Here is a 6,000-nt window from a genome sequence, read left to right on the forward strand (position 1 = left end):
AGGGGTAGGCGCCCAGGCAGAGCAGGGGGCTCAGGTGTGCCCCAGGGTGTGCCCAGGTGAGGGCTCTGTCTGTCCGTGTGTCCGTGTGTCTGTGCCGTGTCCGTGTGTCCGTGTGTCCGTGTCTGTCACTTCCAGAAGAGCACGTTCCAGAGCAGCAGCCAGCAGGGGGAGGCGCCCAGGCAGAGCAGGGGCTCAGGTGTGCCAGGTGAGGGCTCTGTCCGTGTGTCCGTGTGTCCGTGTGTCCGTGCCGTGTCCGTTGTGTCCGTGTGTCCGTGCCGTGTCCGTGTGTCTGTCCCGTGTGTGTCACTTCCAGAAGAGCACGTTCCAGAGCAGCAGCCAGCAGGGGTAGGCGCCCAGGCAGAGCAGGGGGCTCAGGTGTGCCCAGGTGTGCCCAGGTGAGGGCTCTGTGTGTCTGTGTGTCCGTGGGTCTGTCCGTGTGTCCATGCCGTGTCCGTGTGTCTGTCCCGTGTGTGTCACTTCCAGAAGAGCACGTTCCAGAGCAGCAGCCAGCAGGGGGAGGCGCCCAGGCACAGCAGGGGGCTCAGGTGTGCCCAGGTGTGCCCAGGTGAGGGCTCTGTCAGTGTGTCCGTGTGTCCGTGTGTCCGTGCCGTGTCCGTGTGTCCGTGCCATGTCCGTGTGTTCTGTCCCGTGTGTGTCACTTCCAGAAGAGCACGTTCCAGAGCAGCAGCCAGCAGGGGGTGGGGCGCCCAGGCACAGCAGGGGGCTCAGGTGTGCCCAGGTGAGGGCTCTGTCCGTGTGTCCGGTGTGTCCGTGTGTCCGTGCCGTGTCCGTGTGTCTGTCCCGTGTGTGTCACTTCCAGAAGAGCACGTTCCAGAGCAGCAGCCAGCAGGGGTAGGCGCCCAGGCAGAGCAGGGGGCTCAGGTGTGCCCAGGTGTGCCCAGGTGTGCCCAGGTGAGGGCTCTGTGTGTCCATGGGTCTGTCCGTGTGTCCGTGCCGTGTCCGTGTGTCCGTCCCGTGTCCGTCACTTCCAGAAGAGCACGTTCCAGAGCAGCAGCCAGCAGGGGGAGGCGCCCAGGCAGAGCAGGGGCTCAAGGTGTGCCCAGGTGTGCCCAGGTGAGGGCTCTGTCCGTTGTGTCCGTGTGTCCGTGCCGTGTCCGTGTGTCCGTGTGTCACTTCCAGAAGAGCACGTTCCAGAGCAGCAGCCAGCAGGGGTAGGCGCCCAGGCAGAGCAGGGGGCTCAGGTGTGCCCCGTGCAGGTGCTCCTGCAGCAGCCCCTGGCCCAGCGCCCCCAGGAAGCGCTGCCAGGCCTCGCCCAGCCCCGCCGGCGCCTCCAGCAGCTCCCCGCTCCAGCAGCACGGCCAGGAACAGCGACAGCCCCGGCGTGGTCAGCACCAGGAGGATGGCCAGGGGCAGCCTGGCATGGGGAGGGGGTTAGAGACCCCTGGGACCACCCTGGGACCACCCCCGGGACCCCCAGGAACCACCCTGGGACCACCCAGAGACCCCCAGGAACCACCCAGGAACAGCGACAGCCCCGGCGTGGTCAGCACCAGCAGCACGGCCAGCGGCAGCCCTGGCACGGGGAGGGGGTTAGAGACCCCTGGGACCACCCTGAGACCCCTGGGACCACCCTGAGACCACCCCTGGGACCACCCTGAGACCCCCAGGAACCACCTTGAGACCCCTGGGACCACCCTGGGGACACCTGGGACCACCCTGAGACCACCCAGAGACCCCCAGGAACCACCCAGGAACAGCGACAGCCCCGGCGTGGTCAGCACCAGCAGCACGGCCAGCGGCAGCCTGGCACGGGGAGGGGGGTTAGAGACCCCTGGGACCACCCCTGAGACCCCTGGGACCACCCTGGGACCACCCCTGGGACCCCCAGGAACCACCCTGAGACCCCCAGGAACCACCCAGGAACAGCGACAAGCCCCGGCGTGGTCAGCACCAGCAGCACGGCCAGCGGCAGCCTGGCACGGGGAGGGGGTTAGAGACCCCTGGGACCACCCTGGGACCACCCTGGGACCCCTGGGACCACCCTGGGACCACCCTGAGACCCCTGGGACCCCCAGGAACCACACAGAGACCCCTGGGACCACCCTTGGGACCACCCTGAGACCCCTGGGACCACCCTGGGACCAGCCCTGAGACCCCTGGGACCACCCTGGGACCAGCCCTGAGACCCCTGGGACCACCCTGAGACCCCTGGGACCACCCTGGGACCCCCAGGAACCACCCAGAGACCCCTGGGACCACCCTGAGACCCCTGGGACCACCCTGGGGACACCTGGGACCACCCTGGGACCACCCTGGGACCAGCCCTGAGACCCCTGGGACCCCCTGGGACCACCCTGGGACCAGCCCTGAGACCCCTGGGACCACCCTGGGACCCACCCTGGGACCAGCCCTGAGGACCCCTGGGGACCACCCTGGGACCACCCTGGGACCAGCCCTGAGACCCCTGGGACCACCCAGAGCCCCCAGGAACAGCTGAAGCCCCCAGGCGTGGTCAGCACCAGGAGAATGGCCAGCAGCAGCCCAGGGTGGCCAGGGACCCCCCCAGGGACCCCCAGGGACCCCCAGGGACCCCCAGGGCCCCCTGCTCACCTGTGTCCAAGGGCTCTCACCTGTTCCCCTCAGGTCTCACCTGCCCCCCCCCAGGTCTCAGGTGTCCCCAAGGTGTCCCCCAGGTGTCACCTGTCCCCATGTCCCCCAGAGGCTCTCACCTGTCCCCAGCTGTCCCTGTGGCTCACCTGTCCCCAGCTGTCCCCAGCTGTCCCCCAGCTGTCCCCAGGTCTCACCTGTCCCCATCTGTCCCCAGCTGTCCCCAGGTCTCACCTGTCCCCATCTGTCCCCAGCTGTTCCCAGGTCTCACCTGTCCCCAGCTGTCCCCAGCTGTCCCCAGGTCTCACCTGTCCCCAGCTGTCCCCAGCTGTCCCCAGGTCTCACCTGTCCCCATGTCCCCAGAGGCTCTCACCTGTCCCCAGCTGTCCCTGTGGCTCACCTGTCCCCACCTGTCCCCAGGTCTCACCTGTCCCCAGCTGTCCCCAGCTATCCCCAGGTCTCACCTGTCCCCAGCTGTCCCCAGCTATCCCCAGGTCTCACCTGTCCCCAGCTGTCCCTAGCTGTCCCCAGGTCTCACCTGTCCCCATCTGTCCCCAGCTGTCCCCAGCTGTCCCCAGCTGTCCCCAGGTCTCACCTGTCCCCACCTGTCCCCACCTGTCCCCAGCTGTCCCCAGGTCTCACCTGTCCCCACCTGTCCCCAGGTCTCACCTGTCCCCATCTGTCCCTAGCTGTCCCCACCTGTCCCCAGCTGTCCCCAGGTCTCACCTGTCCCCACCTGTCCCCAGCTGTCCCCAGGTCTCACCTGTCCCCAGCTGTCCCCAGCTGTCCCCAGCTGTCCCCTGGCTCACCTGTTGCCACCAGGCCTCACGGCGGCCGCGGGTGGCACGAGGGTGGCCCCGAGCAGGAAGCCCAGGGAGAAGTTGAGCAGGGCCAGGCAGGTGAGGAGCAGCGCCAGGGCCAGCAGGGGCCAGCAGCTTGAGGGTCATCCAGCCCCGCTGGCCACCGCCCGACAGCGCCCTGAGGGGACACACGGTGTCACACGGTGTCACACAGTGTCACCACAGTGTCACACGGTGTCACACGGTGTCACACGGTGTCACCATCCCCTCCTCAGGGTCATCCAGCCCCGCTGGCCACCGCCCGACAGCGCCCTGAGGGGACACACGGTGTCACACGGTGTCACATGGTGTCACCCCCAGTGTCACCCCCAGTGTCACACATGGTGTCACACAGGGTCACACACAGGGTCATCCAGCCCCGCTGGCCACCGCCCGACAGCGCCCTGAGGGGACACAGGGACACGGTGTCACACGGTGTCACCCCCAGTGTCACCCCCAGTGTCACACACAGGGTCACACGGTGTCACACGGTGTCACCATCCCCTCCTCAGGGTCACCCAGCCCCGCTGGCCACCGCCCGACAGGTGACACTGTGGGGTCAGAGCCTGCTGGCCCCACAGGGCCCAACACCCCACAGCCCCCACAGCCCTCACACCCCACACCCGTCCCTGTGGGGCAGCGCCATGCCAGCCCCACACCTGTCCCTGTGGGGCAGCCCCAGCCCCACACCTGTCCCTGTACCCGTACCTGTGGCCGCTGTGGGGCAGCGCCATGCCAGCCCCACACCTGTCCCTGTGGGGCAGCCCCAGCCCCACACCTGTCCCTGTGCCCGTACCTGTGGTCGCTGTGGGGCAGCGCCATGCCAGCCCCACACCTGTCCCTGTGGGGCAGCCCCAGCCCCACACCTGTCCCTGTGCCCGTACCTGTGGTCGCTGTGGGGCAGCGCCATGCCAGCCCCACACCTGTCCCTGTGGGGCAGCCCCAGCCCCACACCTGTCCCTGTGCCCGTACCTGTGGTCGCTGTGGGGCAGCGCCATGCCAGCCCCCACACCCGTCCCTGTGGGGCAGCCCCAGCCCCACACCTGTCCCTGTGGGGCAGCCCCAGCCCCACACCTGTCCCTGTACCCGTACCTGTGGCCGCTGTGGGGCAGCGCCCATGCCAGCCCCACACCTGTGCCTGTGGGGCAGCCCCAGCCCCACACCTGTCCCTGTGCCCGTACCTGTGGCCGCTGTGGGGCAGCGCCATGCCAGCCCCACACCTGTCCCTGTGGGGCAGCCCCAGCCCCACACGTGTGCCCATACCTGTGGCCGCTGTGGGGCAGCCCCAGCCAGCCCCACACCTGTGCCCATGGCCCGTACCTGTGGCCGCTGTGGGGCAGTGCCATGCCAGCCCCACACCTGTCCCTGTGGGGCAGCCCCAGCCCCACACGTGTGCCCGTACCTGTGGCCGCTGTGGGGCAGCGCCATGCCAGCCCCACACGTGTGCCCGTACCTGTGGCCGCTGTGGGGCAGCGCCATGCCAGCCACGTAGATGCCGATCAGGGCCAGCACCACGGCCTCGGCCCTCGCCCACCGGGAAGTGCTGGGTGGCCACGGCCTGGCCCCGCACGGGCAGCAGGTGCAGGGCAGCGCCCGCGCCCCCCGACACCAGCACGGGGGGCAGCAGCCACAGGAGACCCCCGCGGGGCCCTGGGGGGGACAGGGGGGTCACAATGGGGTCAGGGTGTGGGGCACGGGGGGCACAGGGGGGGTACAGGGGGCACAGGGGGGCACAGGGGGCACAGGGGGGGGCACAGGGGGGTTACAATGGGGTCAGGGTGTGGGGCACGGGGGGCACAGGGGGGCACAGGGGGCACAGGGGGGCACAGGGGGTACAGGGGGGTTACCACGGGGTCAGGGTGTGGGGCACAGGGGGCACAGGGGGGTACAGGGGGTACAGGGGGGTACAGGGGGGTCCCAGCAGGTGCAGGGCAGCACCCGCGCCCCCCCGACACCAGCACGGGGGGCTGCAGCCACAGCAGCCCCCCGCGGGCCTGGGGGGTACAATGGGATCACAGTGGGGTCAGGGTGTGGGGCACGGGGGGCACAGGGGGCATGGGGGGTACAGGGGGTACAGGGGGGGGCACAGGGGGGTACAGGGGGCACAGGGGGCACAGGGGGTACAGGGGGTACAGGGGGGTACAGGGGGGCACAGCAGGTGCAGGGCAGCGCCCCGCGGCCCCCCCGACACCAGCACGGGGGGCAGCAGCCACAGGAGACCCCCGCGGGCCTGGGGGGCACAGAGGGGTCACAGTGGGGTCAGGGTGTGGGGCACGGGGGGTACAGGGGGCACAGGGGGCACAGGGGGTACAGGGGGGTTACAATGGGGTCAGGGTGTGGGGCACGGGGGGTACAGGGGGGTACAGGGGGCACAGGGGGCACAGGGGGGTCACAATGGGGTCAGGGTGTGGGGCACGGGGGGCACAGGGGGGCACAGGGGGGTACAGGGGGTACAGGGGGCACCAGGGGGCACAGGGGGGCACAGGGGGCACAGGGGGCACAGGGGGTACAGGGGGTCCCAGCAGGTGCAGGGCAGCGCCCGCGCCCCCCAACACCAGCACGGGGGGCAGCAGCCACAGGAGACCCCCGCGGG

Source organism: Vidua macroura, unplaced genomic scaffold (assembly GCF_024509145.1).
Source record: "Vidua macroura isolate BioBank_ID:100142 unplaced genomic scaffold, ASM2450914v1 whyUn_scaffold_156, whole genome shotgun sequence".
Lineage (NCBI taxonomy): Eukaryota > Metazoa > Chordata > Aves > Passeriformes > Viduidae > Vidua > Vidua macroura.